The sequence below is a fragment of the Labrus bergylta genome, chromosome 2, assembly GCF_963930695.1.
Source record: "Labrus bergylta chromosome 2, fLabBer1.1, whole genome shotgun sequence".
NCBI lineage: Eukaryota > Metazoa > Chordata > Actinopteri > Labriformes > Labridae > Labrus > Labrus bergylta.
This window is the reverse complement of record NC_089196.1, coordinates 1,964,937-1,980,474: the sequence shown is the minus strand read 5'-3', so window position 1 is coordinate 1,980,474 and position 15,538 is coordinate 1,964,937. Positions and strand designations below refer to the sequence as shown.

At 41.4% G+C, this 15,538-nt stretch overlaps 1 pseudogene; it reads right to left on the bottom strand.

Moving 5' to 3' along the window:
* Positions 1–9,852: 9,852 nt before the first annotated feature.
* Positions 9,853–11,646, bottom strand: LOC114920392 (G-protein coupled receptor 4-like; annotated as a pseudogene).
* Between the last annotated feature and the right edge of the window lie 3,892 nt (positions 11,647–15,538).

Here is a 15,538-nt window from a genome sequence, read left to right as displayed (position 1 = left end):
TCTGTTTTCTGACAGGAATTTACAAGATCAATTCTGGAAGAAATCTCTGAATCAGTTGAGGAAATGGCCTTATGTGTTGAAGTAAATATGTCTGTAAATATTTTTATTAATATATTTCTACTGCTATATTGTATATTTTGGAGAAACTGCAACCATCGAATTTCCCTCTGGGATTAATAAAGTATTTCTGATTCTGAACTAGAGGACCTTAGTGGGAGTGGCCTTCAGTGCTGTACATTCTGGGATTTGGTGTCTTTCATCAACATGAGCCAAAAAGACACTTTCTGCCTTTTCTCTGCCAAGAAGGCACCAACTTCAAAATGTATTTCACATTTCTACTACATATATGATTCAATGTCAATACAGATTCATGTTTCAACGGGTGAAGTATCACTTTAACTGGGAGTCTGAGCCAGGCTTAAGATAACACTACATGGTGCCATGCAAATTCCCTTATTTAAATGTTTAGGAACATGTTTACATTCACGCCTGCTGATTATTATTACCACAACCTTATCTGTGCAGAGAGTGCACCAAAGCAGCTTCAGGCTGTGAACAAGGAATGATTAAAAGTTAGTACCAGTTAACAAAAAATGAGTTATAGGAACATGTAGTGTGTTCTTAATAAACACAAACACAAACAGTGTGACATCAGGCCGTGAACACAAACAGACACTCAGAGAGTCACCAGAGTAAGATGGCGGCAGCCTGCAGGACAGGTGTAGTTGGAGCTCTTCTGGTATATGTGTTGCTAACAAGTATATTGAAGCCTATCGACACCGGGCAGTTTTTAAAAGATCACAAAGATTTCAGCGATGCCAAAAAGCCAATCCATGCCACTGATCTGAAAAGCCTCCACACAAGTCAAGTAAACAAACATTTCGGCTTCGGGAGACATGTCATAGCCATGACGTTTGTTTACCCGTCTCTCTACAACCGGGTAACAAAACACACCAAGACTGTGTCCAAACAACAACAAAGCCACACGCTGATTATTGCCATCTGCCTCTTACTATCCGGAGACATTTATCAGTGTCCCGGCCCACTAAACCAACCTGCAGAAGATGGTACCTGCAGCGCTTTCACAACTAGGATGAGTAACAGCACCTTCTACCTGAGTGCCATGGGGGGCCTGCAGTCTGCCGGGGACGTGGCGTCCAGTGTTGCGGGGATTTCGGTGAGCGGGGATGGCGGTGTGTGTCCGTGGATCGTACCAGGTGTGCTGGCGTCTGCACCAGCAGGGCAGCCGGCAGCGGTGGGGTGCCTGGATGCCGGTGTTGTATGTTGTCTGATTCCCACATTGTCTGGTTACCGAACGGACCCGACAGCTGATGTTTCTGATTTTGGAGAGGAAACGTAGCTGACCTGGAGAATGCCTGTCTGATCATATTTGCACTGATTTCAAGTCACGTTTTAAATCTACTGCGGTAAATATGATTGTATGAGTGAGCACTACATCCCAGCCACCTAAGAAAAATACAAAATAAAGAAAATATAATACATGTTCATGATCGCGCCGAGCTGGATTCGATCTCACTAAAACAAAATTAACGCCTAATCACCTGCGTCCTGCCTTACAGCGTGCACCACCTGAACAGTGACACTTCATCAAATCCATTACGTATCATTCTATGATGTCAGCCTCCTGGTCACATTTTAGTTTGGCTGCTCCTACAACAACTGGTTATCTCGGTTTATCTTCAAATACCCGCACATATAAAGGTTTTTTCTCGAGGCTACAGCCTTACAGACCACAACATAACAGACCTCTACACCACTACCCATTTTGACAAATCTTCACGGAAACATGGCTCTTCACGGAAACATGGCTAAACAACGGAGTACCGGACGATGCTATCAAGCTAGCCGGTCGCCACACACACCGAGCAGACAGAACAGCAGAGGACTCCGGTAAGACCAGAGGAGGAGGGCTGTGTATTTATATTAACAAAGCTTGTCAAAGCTGTCATTATTGGGAGACACTGCTCAGCTAACATTGAGTTTCTCATGGTTAAATGTAGACCTTTCTATCAGCCAAGGGAGCTCAGCTCCACCGATGCAAAAGCTGCTATGAAGGAACTTTACACCGCTATCAGTAAACAACAGACTGCTCACCCGGAGGCTGCATTTATAGTTGCAGGTGATTTTAATCACTCAAACTTAAAGACAGTGCTCCCCAAATTTCACCAGCATGTTTCCTGCAATACAAGATGAAACAAAACTCTGGACCATGTTTACACAAACATCGCAGGAGCCTACACCACGACCCCCCTCCCCCACCTGGGACAGTCAGACCATCTTTCTTTGTTCCTCATCCCCAAGTACTCCCCACTCATCCAACGTGTGAAGCCATCAGTAACAACGATTAAAGTGTGGCCAGCGGGGACAGACTCTGTACTTCAGGACAAGTACCATCACACAGACTGGAGTATGTTTGCTTCTCAGGCTACCTTGGGCTCTCACACAGACATTGACAGCTACACTTCTTCTGTGCTGGATTATATCAACACCACCATCGACAGTGTTACAACATGGAAGCAGATCACCACGTACCCAAATCAGAAGCCATGGATGAACAAGGAGTTGCGTCTCCTGCTGAAGGCCCGCAACACCGCCTTCAGATCAGATGATGCAATGGCCTACAGCGTATCCAGGGCAAACCTGAGGAGGGGCATCATCAAGGCCAAGCACTGCTACAAGCTGAAGGTTGAGGAACACTTCTCCAACTCCGACCCCAGACGCATGTGGCAGGGCATCCAGGCCATCAGTGACTATAAACCCAGAAACTCCACCCCGATAACCACAGATGTCTCCTTCCTGAACGAGCTAAATCACTTTTATGCTCGTTTCGATAGAGACAACAGAGAGACGCAGACCACGACCAGACCTCCTGCAGACAACCAGCCCCTCTCACTCACCTCCACAGACGTCCACGCTGCACTGAGCCGGATCAACGCTCGAAAGGCTGCTGGTCCAGACGGCACCCCCGGGCGCGTGCTTAGAGCATGTGCGGAGCAGCTCACTGGGGTTTTTACGGACATTTTCAACCTGTCCCTCGCCCAAGCAGCTGTGCCAGCATGCTTCAAAGCCACCTCCATTGTCCCAGTGCCGAAACACTCCAGCCCGACAGGCCTGAACGACTATCGCCCTGTGGCACTCACACCCATCATAATGAAGTGCTTTGAGCGACTGGTCCTAGCACACCTGAAAAACTGCCTCCCACCCACACTGGACCCATTCCAGTTTGCCTACCGCAGCAATAGGAGTACAGAGGATGCAGTCTCCACTGCGCTGCACTCTGTGCTCACACATCTGGACAATAACAACACATACGCACGAATGCTGTTTGTTGATTTTAGCTCAGCATTCAACTCTGTCATCCCCTCCAAGTTAAACACTAAACTCGGAGACCTGGGCTTCAACACCTCCCTCCGTCACTGGATAATGGACTTTCTGACCAACAGACCCCAGTATGTTAGGTCAGGACACACCTGCTCCACCACCATCACACTCAACACAGGCGTACCACAGGGCTGTGTGCTGAGCCCATTCCTCTACTCCCTCTTCACCCACGACCTATACATGGATCCAACATCATCATCAAGTTTGCGGACGATACAGCGGTGATTGGCCTCATCAGCAACAACGATGACACGGCCTACAGGGAGGAGGTACAGCATCTGGCCGCCTGGTGTGCTGACAACAACCTGCTCCTCAACACCAGCAAGACGAAGGAGATCATCGTGGACTTCAGGAGAGAAAGAGGAAGCACGCACAACCCCATTCACATCAACGGGATGGCTGTTGAACGTGTCTCCAGCTTCAAGTTCCTGGGGACCCACATCACAGAGGACCTCTCCTGGTCCACTAACACCTCCAGTCTGGTTAAGAAGGCTCATCAACACCTCTTTTTCCTGAGGACACTGAAGAGACACCACCTGTCTTCAGCTGTACTGATGAACTTCTACCGCTGTGTGATCGAGAGCATCCTGACCAGCAGTGTCTCAGTCTGGTACGGAAACTGCTCTGTCGCAGACCGTAAGGCGCTACAGCGGGTGGTAAAAACCGCCCAGTGCATCACAAGGTGTCCACTTCCTGCCATTGAGGATGTCCAAAGAACACGCTGTCTGCGGCAAGCTCATGGCATCCTTAAAGACTCCTCCCACCCTGCCCACAGACTGTTTACCCTCCTGCCCTCCGGCAGGCGCTTCAGAAGCCTCCGGACCAGAACCAGCAGACTGAGGAACAGCTTTTTCCCCAGAGCTGTTTCTCTACTGAACTCTACCCCCCGAACTCTGAACTCTGTCTCTCTCTCTCTCCGCCCCCTGCATATCACCTCACACCCATCACCCCCCCACCACTCCTCCTGGTCACACACACACATCTCTCATCCATCTGTATTATTGTATTATGGTATGTTCATATTATGTCCATATTCTTTATATTATCTGTAAACTAGTATAGCATGCTCACTGCATCTTAATCTGTATATTATTAATATAGCATGCTCACTGCACCTTAATCTGTATATTATAATCCTAAGAATACACTTATTTTGTAGCATTACTTATTTATAGCATTTATTTACATTTATAGCATCCCATTAATCCAGCCATCCAGATATACCTAATAATTCACTTTTTTAGTCTACATCTGTAAATTTTGTAATTACTGTACATAGCACAGACTCTTGCACTTTCTGCTTATTTGCACTTCTGGTGAGATGCCAAACCTCATTTCGTTACTCTATACTTGTATATGTGTAATGACAATAAAGTTGAATCTCACCTCATCTCATCTCAAATAAATACTTTGAAACAGTGACGATCTATTTCAAAATAACTGCAAACACTGAGCCACTGTTTGATTCACATGACAGGAGACTGCTGGGTTGATCGTAGAAAAGCTACCTGAACATTTCTATTGCCATGCTTTTCAAATGTAAATGTCCACGGCCACTTCTGATTGTATAAGTGGGCACTATACACGACACTTGCGAGAAAATAAAATAAAATATATGCATGATCGTGTCGAGCTGGAGTCGATCTCACTAAAATAAAGTTAACAAACAATTGCCTGTGTCCTGCCTTACAGCGTGCACCACCTGAACAGTATATGTTTATCAAATCCATTACGTATTTGTTTATGATGTCCACCTCCTGGTCACATTTTAGTTTGGTTGCTTCTACAACAACAACAACTGGTTACCTTGGGTTCGGGTTTATCTTCGCCTACCCGTACATATAAAGTCACAAAGAAAGTCACTTTGAAACCAGAACGATCTGACTCGTTATACCAGGGGTCTCCAACCTTTCTTCATCTGAGAGCTACTTTCACAAAATGAAAGTGAGCTACATCACATCGCTTGCATTTATTTACACGCATTTTTTCTCTGGTGAGATCGACTCCAGCTCGACACGATCATGCATACATTTTATTTTATTTTCTCGCAAGTGTCGTGTATAGTGCCCACTTATACAATCAGAAGTGGCCGTGGACATTTACATTTGAAAAGCATGGCAATAGAAATGTTCAGGTAGCTTTTCTACGATCAACCCAGCAGTCTCCTGTCATGTGAATCAAACAGTGGCTCAGTGTTTGTTTTGAAATAGATCGTCACTGTTTCAAAGTATTTATTTGTCAAAATGGGTAGTGGTGTAGAGGTCTGTTATGTTGTGGTCTGTAAGGCTGTAGCCTCGAGAAAAAACCTTTATATGTGCGGGTATTTGAAAATACCCAGTTGTAACCAATAACCAGTTGTTGTAGGAGCAGCCAAACTAAAATGTGACCAGGAGGCGGACATCATAAACGAATACGTAATGGAATTGATGAAATGTCACTGTTCAGGTGGTGCACGCTGTAAGGCAGGGTACAGGTGATTAGGTGTTAATTTTGTTTTAGTGAGATCGAATCCAGCTCGGCGCGATCATGAACATGTATTCTTTATTTTGTATTTTTATTAGGTGGCTGGGATGTAGTGCTCACTCATACAATCATATTTACCGCAGTAGATATGAGTTGCGCCTTGAAATCAGTTAAATTATAATCTTAATCATTCAGGCATTTGCCAGGTCAGCTATGTTTCCTCTCGGTGATTGTTGATCTGCTGTCGCCATGACAAACCTTTGACGTTTGTAAACAAAGGTAACCAGTTAAACTGAAAACCAGACAACATACAACACCGGTGCGCTGCCCGGGAGCATCGCGAGGACGGCGTTTCCCCGTGTTTGTACTTCGGCAACAAACATCAAAGGTGACGATCCTCCCACACGATCAGTAAAAACTCCGACTGTTGGCGAATGTAATGGACTCAAATCTAGATTTTCTATGCTTGTCTGAGACTTGGCTGCATGAAAACTCGTCATCTGCAGCATTAGAGGTACCTGGCTATCAAATCTTCAGAAGAGATAGCGTGACATCAAAGGGAGGCGGGGTCATGGTTTATGTGAAGGATAGTATTCAATGTAATGAATTAACTTGGTGAAATTGTGAGTTGGAATGTATTGGCTTGAATATCACTTTGTCACCACAAATGTCTTTTGTCCTGATTGTAATTTACCGCCCACCCTCTGCAAATAATGCATTTTATGAAAAGTTCCAAAACATGCTTGTAGAGTGCAATTTTAAAAAAGAGGTGATAATAATGGGCGATTTTAATGTTAATTGGGAAGATAAGGCTACTAGAAAGAACCTCAAACAAATAACTGATGGTTTAGATCTCTCACAGCTGATCAACGGTCCAACAAGAATAACCCAATCCACCAGAACTCAGATTGACTTGGTATTTAGTAACAGACCTGAGAGAATTACTAAATCTCTCAATATGATCACTGGGATATCTGACCACAATCTTATTCTGGTGATCAGAAAATTAACAAAAACGAGATTTAGCCCCTCAATTGCCAAAGAGAATGAAGCTCTTAGAATTCCTAAGAACAAGCAGGAATGTTTTAAAAACACTATAAATAGCGTCAATTGGAATGATTTGCTCTTAGGAAAAAACTTGCAGGAGGGCAGTCAAATATTCTCAAGTAAAGTGCATAGTGTCATCACAAAATTTTCTCGTAAGTTTAAGTATAGGAATAAAAAGAACAGTCTTCCCTGGATAAATGCAGATATTTTAAAACTGATGAAAGAGCGAGATCTGGCACTGAAAATGGCCATTAAGACCAGATTGTTCCACGACAAATTTCATTTTGCCATGTTAAGAAATAAGGTGATAACAGGGTTGAGGAAGGCTAGGGCTGATTTTTTTATGACAATAATTAATGAGGCGAGGGGAAATTCTAAATTAATATGGAGTCAGTTAAAAAAGCTCCTGGGTCAACAAACCAAAGCAGGAAAACAAGTTGAACTTAGCCTGAATGGAAACCTGACTAAGGACCCAGCTGAAGTAGCTGGAACTCTTAATCGATACTTTGTCGATTCTGTAGCAACTATTGCACAGAGCTTCTCTGCTAAGCAGGTTAATCTGTGCTTGGCAAACAAAACAGAGCCAGCTTTCCATTTTATAAATGTTAGTGAATCAAAGATCACAGAAATTATTAGATCCCTCAAGCCATCAAAAGCAAAAGATGATTTTGGGATGGACACAACAACAATGGTTAAGGATCTTGGTGCAGCATTTGCCAAACCCATCACCAAAATCATTAATCTCTCAATATCACAGGGTGAATTCCCAAGGGTGTGGAAATCTGCCGTTATTTCACCAATTGACAAATCTGGTTATCCCCATTCACCCTGCAATTATAGGCCCATCAGCATTCTTCCTATTATGTCTAAAGTTGCAGAGAAATGGGCGGCTGAGCAAATTATACATCACCTGAACAACAGCTCTTATCACCTGCATCCAATGCAGTTTGGATTTAGATCCAACCACTCAACAGAGACAGCTAATTGCTTCTTCATTGAAAAAATCAAATCACTGCTAGATAACCGTGGCATTGTTGGTGCTGTCTTTCTGGATCTCAGAAAAGCATTTGACACTGTAAATCACAGGGTTCTTCTAGCTAAGTTATCCACCTTTAATTTCTCTGCTGATGCACTTAAATGGGTAGAATCATATCTGTCCAACTGCTCTCAAAGTGTGCGAATACTTAATTATCAATCTGACGCCCTCTGCTTGTCCACGGGCGTTCCGCAAGGATCTATACTGGGCCCACTTTTATTCTGCCTGTATGTAAATGACCTGCCATCTGTGTGTCCTGAGGTTAACTTTCAAATGTATGCTGACGATACAATTTTGTATGTGCATGGTTTAACAAAAGCAGAAGTTGCTTCAAAACTAACAACCGCGATGGTCAAAATTACAGCATGGCTTAATCAGTGCTGTCTCCAACTTAACGTGTCTAAAACTGTTGGTATGTTCTTCACAAAAACAAATGACTCAAACCAGATATCCAATCCAGATATACTTGTGTCAGGAGAAAAACTACAGATTGTAAAATAATTCAAATACCTTGGCATTATACTTGACTCCAACCTGAACTTTAAAGCACATGTAAAAAAAGTCTGTAAACAAATTCAATTTAACCTTGCCAACTTCAGATTTATCAGAAACTCCATGTCTACTGAAGCAGCCAAGATGTACATGTATTCAATGATTTTCTCATATATGACCTACTGTTTGACAAGCTGGTCTCAGGCAAGTCACACCACATTAAAACCACTACAGTCTTTGTATAAACAGACAATAAAAGTTTTAGACAAAAAAACCAAAGCAATTCCACCACTGTTCAATCCTCAAAAAATACAACCTCCTAAGCTGGGAGAACATGATTAAACACAAAAATGCATGCCTCCTTTATAAAATCACACATGGTTTGGCCCCTCCCCCACTCAGAGAGTTTGTAAGCATACAAACAAACACACATCATTTCACGAGGGGTGTCTCAAGAGGCGACTGCATTATTCCTCTAAGGAAGTGTGTTTTTAGTCAGTCGGCCTTTTCTGTTACAGCCTCATGTGAATGGAACAACATCCCAACAGTTATCAGAGAGAGCAACACATATCGTTCATTTGGTTCAAATCTGAAACAGTGGCTATTTGATATCCACATCTGCCAGCACTAAGCATCAACATCACGTTGTTGATGAACGTGTCCTGTTTTTTTAAATGACTGTGGCCTGCGTGTTATTGTCTGTTGAGGTGAGCTTCAGGTATAGCTCACTCAATGTTTTTTATGTGGCCTTGTGTAATTTGTAATTTGTACGTGTTTATTGTATATTGTGTTACATGTTGTTTTGTTGTGTGCACGTTACAGTTACTTTAGTAGGTTATTGGATATGTGCTTTTACTAACACTTGTTTTTTTAGGGAGCCTTTTATAAAATCTGACCAGGGACAACAGATGAAAGTTAGCCTTTTGGCTAACTCTGGCATATTTACAGAAATGTTTATTAATATGCAATGTCCCTGTAAAATAAAAACTAAATAAAATAAAATAAATAAATAAGGTTCTTCTACAAAACAAACACGTTAAGTAATGACACACACAACTTCCTGAGAGCTTTCTTCTCAGAACTGATATCATAGGTCACGTGAAGATTAAGACATGCATTTCCTGATGAAGAGAATGAGCTGGTATTTGGTGTCATTATCGTCTCTTCTACTTCTTATTAAAGTAACAAAATTCACACGTAACCTTTCAACCTAATTTTATAATAGAGGACATGACTTAATTTTGAATACAACATGTGGCCCTTATAAAGAGAACAGGTGCTATTAATTGGATGACCCCCCTTCCTTGCTTGAGCAATGGTTACAAAAAATCAAACATTACGTACGCAATGGAACAAATGATGGACAATATTTCATTTAGTCAAATTTACAATAAATAGGACGTTCTCTCACATCCTAAAAGCTGACATGCCAACCACTTGAACTGCACAAATAAAGCTTTTATTGATCAGAAGATTAGAAAGTTAAGAAGAGTAGAAAATGTATTTAACTGTCAAGAAGAACAACATAGCTAAAGAAATACAGTTTTGTAAGAAATACATTTGTTCTAAACTGACAGAACATGTTGGTCTGTTTTCTCCTCATCGTCTCTTCCTCCATGGAGCTCAATTTTAAAAATGTTGTCCACATTCATACTGTCTATATGTTGGTGTCAGCGTTGGCAACTCTGCACCAGTTCATAGCAGTACAAAGCTTGCCAATGGAGTCTTTTCTCAAGAAAACGTACAAAATTAAGTCTGCAAGAGGACTCAGCTTAATAAACATGAGAGATAAGACAAACACAGTTTGGTCTAATATGTTCATGAAGAGTAAAAACTATGCAGGGCAGGAACAGCAGCGTGTAAATGAGCAGCACCAGGACCAACATTCCAACAATTCAACGTTTTTCTTCAGAGGGGACGGAAACGGAAGCAGAGAGGGCTCTGAGGGTCCCAACCAGGAAGAATACGAACAGTGAGAAGGGAATGATGGGGGAAATGACATAGACGCTATATATCACTTTAACAGGAACCCAGAGAAACACAGAGAAGAGAAACGGAGGGAGCAAAATGACATGAGGAATGAGCCAGGCCACGACACTGACCACCACAGAGATCTTGATGGTTCGTTTGAAGCGGTACCACAGTGGGTGGGCGATGACCAAATCTCTGCAATAAAAGATGGACACGTTGTCTTTGAGGAGGTGCAGAATAAGTCCGAAATATTAAAGTCAGAAACAGACGTAGCTACAGGACGTATAGTTACCTTTCCAGTGAGACACACACCATGAAGCAAATACTGGTCACTAGGCTACTGCGGTAAATATAACGTACGATGTCATCATTCTGTTTTATCTCCTGAATGAGCAGGCAGCAGAACTGAATGACCAATGAAAAGAGGCTGTTGTCCTCCAGGCGGGCAGCACGGGTTTGAATCCGACCTGCGGCTGTGTGGTTCCCCACTCTCTCTCTCCCTGTTTTCTGACTCTGTCTACTGTCCTATCTCTAAAAAATAAAGGCATGAAAATCCCAAAAATAATCTTTAAATGACATACAACACTAATGTGATCTTCATGTGCTATAAAAAAGATTGTGATGAATGTTGGCCGACTGTTTACTATTAGGCCAGTTCATTTTAGCATGTAAGCAGACAAAAAGCTGCTTTATTCTTGTAGTAGCATTAAATACAAAGAGCAACTGGAGTTTATAATAATAGCATTAGTTTCACTGGTTGTCAGTCATAAACCAAATTGGACAATTTGACCTGATGATGAGGCTAAATTTAAAAAACATGGGATCACAAATGTTTTTAGATTCATCCAGATCTATTGCCCTGTTTTACTGAAACCTGGCCCAGTGAACACCTCCTGGACTTTCAGCTCTTATCACCCTCCTCATGTGACATCAATATATGCACACTGCTTTAACACAGTCAGAACTGTCTACCTCTCAAAAATTGATTGTTGATCTGATTCTGATCCTGAGACTGTTCCACAAACACATGGCACAGACAGTAAATGAATAAAGTCATGTAATGTACATACCAGAAAGCAAAGAGCATAGATGACGATGAGCGTCAGAGGAAGGCCGATACTAATGATGACCCATGTTACCACATGCCTTATGAAATATAATTTTCTGTGATAGTCATAGTCGAAGTATTCATCGCTGCCATTCCAGTGGGTGACGTTATTGTAGTTTTCAGTCATTCTTCAGATTGAAACCTAGAGCTAAAGAGATCAAGACATAGGGAGTTTTTAAGAAATGTGTTGCACTGTGACATAAATGAAGCAATGACCAGCACTAATAAAAAAATTAAACAGGGAGTCATTTACCATGTGTTTTTTCTGCAAGTGTAAAAACTGATGATTGTTAAATAGTTTAGTCAAACTTTTTTCTATGTTAATTTCTATGTTTTAAATGATCCCTTTCATCATTGAGACTTTACTCGAGTCAAGATTTTCACAGATATGAATCGAACTGTAGGAAAGCACCAGGGGTCTCATTTATAAAAGAGTGCGTAGAATCCATACTAAAAATGTATGTGGGCCAAAAACCCGGAAATGGCGTACGCACAAAATGATTCAGAGTTATAAAACCATTCGTACGCACACCTGCACGCAATGTTCCCTTTATAAATCACGATCCACCTGGAAATGAGCGCACGTAGATTAGTCCCATGTTCCGCCCTCTACACACCCACAATCTACCATAAACGGTCAATGCAAAGCAGCTTGTGAATGAAAATGCATACAAACGAGGGGGCAGAGCTAAGGTTTAGGCAAAGAAACAAAACTTTCTGACTGGGAGTTTTGTTAATGAAGTGAAGGATATAATAGACATATCGGTAGTTTTTTGCAGCAGGAGGATCACAAACTTTACAAAAATCAGAGAATGACAGCACGTCGCTGCTGCATTTACCCTGTCCTATGTGCCAAAACATCCAGCGTTCATCATTACACAAAAGTATATCTACAATGTTTACATGTTTACAGGACCCACACTGACTTCTACATATTGTCAGAGTGCTCACGTCAGTCAGCAGGCTCCCTCACTCTATCATATTAGTAATCAAAAGTTTGATCAATGAACAAAAACGTTTGATTGTTGGCCCTTTTTTTCGTGGTAAACTCTGTCTGCTCTGTGACTAATTATGAGGATATATATGCTTAATGATCCTGTCTGAGATGACCTGACTTAATGTCCACACGTGAATTATTTACAGAATAAATACATGCAGCTGATGAAGATGTGCTGAGTCTGGTGGAGGCGAAATCAGTGAAGCCATCGCCGTGTCTCTGTGCGTCTTGACGCAGGCATCTTTATTAAAACTAAAAACCAAACTTGATGATAAATGCACGATATTGAAAGATATTAATGAAAACTGGAGGCTCTATGGTCTTTGTGTTAGTCTAATGTTGAACTCTACATCAGTGATTACATTAGTGTACAAGTCCGGTCCTCTGAGGTCCGTCCGGGATAATGAAGGCGAGACAGCGCTGATGCAATATGTATGAGGTGGACTTATATTTTTTTGTTTTTATTTGTTTATATTGTCATAATTAAAGTGACTTATTGGAAACGGCTCACTACATGTGCAATTATAGCCTAAAAAAAACAATCAGTTTGAATGATTATGATGATGTGGATCTGTCAGTAAATTTTGATATTTAGTGAAATAAAATGTGGAAGAGACATCAATATGTTCTGCAGGCTTCAATTCACCACTTCACCGTCTGTGTCGCCAATTTCCCATGCCTCCAAAATGAACGTACGCCTGGGTCAGAGTTTGCTTACCGGTGCGCACATTTTACCGTCAGGTTTGTTTTTATAGATCACAGACTTTGCGTGGGAAAAGGCGTATGCCAGTTTCAGACAGCGTTTTGTGCGTACGCAACGGTTATAAATGAGACCCCTGATCTTCAATTTCCTGAAGTCAAATACAAGTTCAATCACAGTGAGTCAAAGTCAAAAATTTTTGATTTTTGTTCATTATTTCAGATTTTCTCAGTTGATGAAATGTTTTAATGTTTATATTTTGAATTTCAGGTAAACACAGTGTTACCTTCAGTTAAGCAACAACCATAGCCAATCAAACATAGCGTCTCTCAACAGTGTTTTTTCAGACATTTCAAATATCACAATCTGCTAATTAAAGTAAATAAATGGGTCTTGAATAATCCTCCACTGCCCTGATTCTGCATCTGATTCATCGATGTTATTAGATCATTTAACTCTAACTCGCAGGGAGAGTTTCAAAGATAACCACAAAACTCTTCTTCACACCTCAGATGTTGTCATTTCCTGGAAAATTAAAACATTTCTAGACATACATCTCAGTGGGTTATGATGGTTTGGAGGAAAGGAAAAAATGTGTGATTATATTAAGAGAAAAAAATATTAATCATTTGAATTTGTTAAAAAACTCAGTTTAATTGCAAATAACTTTTAAGAGATTTATTTCAAACACGTTTTTTTTGTCCTCTTTTTACTCAAACACATACTTCATACCACCAAACAAATATAAATATATTATAAGTTTAATATTTATTCTCAGGACTGTTTGCATTTCCTTTTCTTTTCAATTGTATTTGTAATAAGACCACAACACTGATATTTTAAAGTTACCAGATCTCACCTGAATGAAGTCTCAGCACCAATGTCTGATGTTTCTCTGCAGCCGAACAGTCTAAAGTGATTCAGATAAGTGATGGAACACACTTGGTCACTGATAATATAACACACCTCTTCTTAGGAAGTGAGAAAAAAAAGAGCCAGTCATGATTATATGTATAGTGAGGGAGGAAGAAACTGCGACACAAGCAGAAGCTGTTTGAAATAAGAAAAGCGGATACCTTCTTTACATTTGAGAACTAGCAGAAGTAGCTGTGTTAGAATTAGTTTATTTTTTTATGTGTCATGTGTGGACCGTAATAATGTCGAGCATGTTTATGGACACTGGCAGCCCCCATTCTCATGTTTATTTTTGATATTTGTATATTAACTTGTTCAATCCTTATGGCCGGCAGCCTGAGACCTCACTCCCTTTTTGATTTGTTCCCCTGTAGGTAATCACCCAATGAACATCGCCTGCTTCACCCAGCCACTGGATGATCAGCAGCTGAGAGGCTCCATATAAGAACCAGTGGGCGCGCACTGTAGCTGTTCCCACTCAATGTTCTTGAAGCCAAAATACGCCGCTTAGGGGCGCTTCCATCTTGCGATTTTGACGTCATTTGGAGCCAGAGTGGTAACACGCCCCGCCCACTTAGCGTACTGCCCTGATGACTTACGCAGCCCAGCTACGCCGGAAGCGCTCTGCCGGTCTACACTGAAGAAATGTGTAAGTAACAACCACTCTATTCAAAGTTTAACATTTAAACACTGTGTTTTAAAAAATCCCGCTATTTTGATCATTATTGAAAATACGTGGGCTGCTGGGATCTCTGTTTTTGCCGAAATCGTTCTATATTTAAGCTAGGTTAGCACCACAGACCGTAGACTACAGGTGGTAAGATATGTTGTATTTTGTTAGAAACTGATAGTCTGCAATGTGATTCATGTCTGCTTTTCTAATATATTTAAGTGAACAGTAAATCAATTGTTTTTGTATTTTCATTTAGGCAAAGAAGAGATAAAAGCAGCTGGCCTGACATCTTCCACAGAGGTGAAGTGTAAGTTAAAATCATCTGTTAAAAGTTATATATCCTTTGCTCTTTTTTGAAGTTTCATAAGAGGATTGTCAAAACAAGCTATTGTTAACAATACAGTCTTCTAAAATAAAAATCACACTGAGTCATACACCAGCTAAATGTTAAATAGAAAGGTGATGTTTTCTTTTCCATTTTACAATCAACAGAACCTAAAAATGACTCATTTCAACCTTCATCTGCACACCTGTTACAGAGGTCAGGCTGGGGTCACATAGTTTGAAGGAACCTCCTCCTTTTTTCACCTGTGCCAGATGCCCTGCTCATCCACTGTGGTAGAAATGACCTTACACCAGCAGCTCTCCCAGATGAAGAGTCCTCTCTGCCATCACCCAGAGGAGCTGATCGACGTCTGAAGAAGGTGGACAGAGTCTGGTGTTTTGTGACAGTG